The sequence below is a fragment of the Scophthalmus maximus genome, chromosome 16, assembly GCF_022379125.1.
Source record: "Scophthalmus maximus strain ysfricsl-2021 chromosome 16, ASM2237912v1, whole genome shotgun sequence".
Lineage (NCBI taxonomy): Eukaryota > Metazoa > Chordata > Actinopteri > Pleuronectiformes > Scophthalmidae > Scophthalmus > Scophthalmus maximus.
Genome location: NC_061530.1, coordinates 17,285,001 through 17,285,339, shown reverse-complemented (window position 1 = coordinate 17,285,339; position 339 = coordinate 17,285,001).

Genomic DNA, 339 nt, shown 5'->3' with positions numbered 1-339 from the left:
ATGCGCGAGCTCGACTCGAATTATTGATTACTGATGAGGAAAAACAGGTGATTATGACCGCTTCTTCTGCGTCGTGCGTCAGTTTATATTGGTTAACATTAGAAAAATCCTTTGTTTTTCCTTCCTCATGCCGGTGATTTAAAGGTAAGTACGGCTTGTGAAGTCCTCCGTGTGAAAGTGTCTGCCCGCGAGGCCGCGAGAACCTTGCGCTGAGCTCAAACACACACTTCCATTTGCTCTCCGTGCGTCGAGGGGACGAAAACGAGACGGCGCATTAATAGCGGGGAAAATGCAAGCAGGCCCATTTGAAAGCTTAACAGGGACGCTCGCAGTGATTAT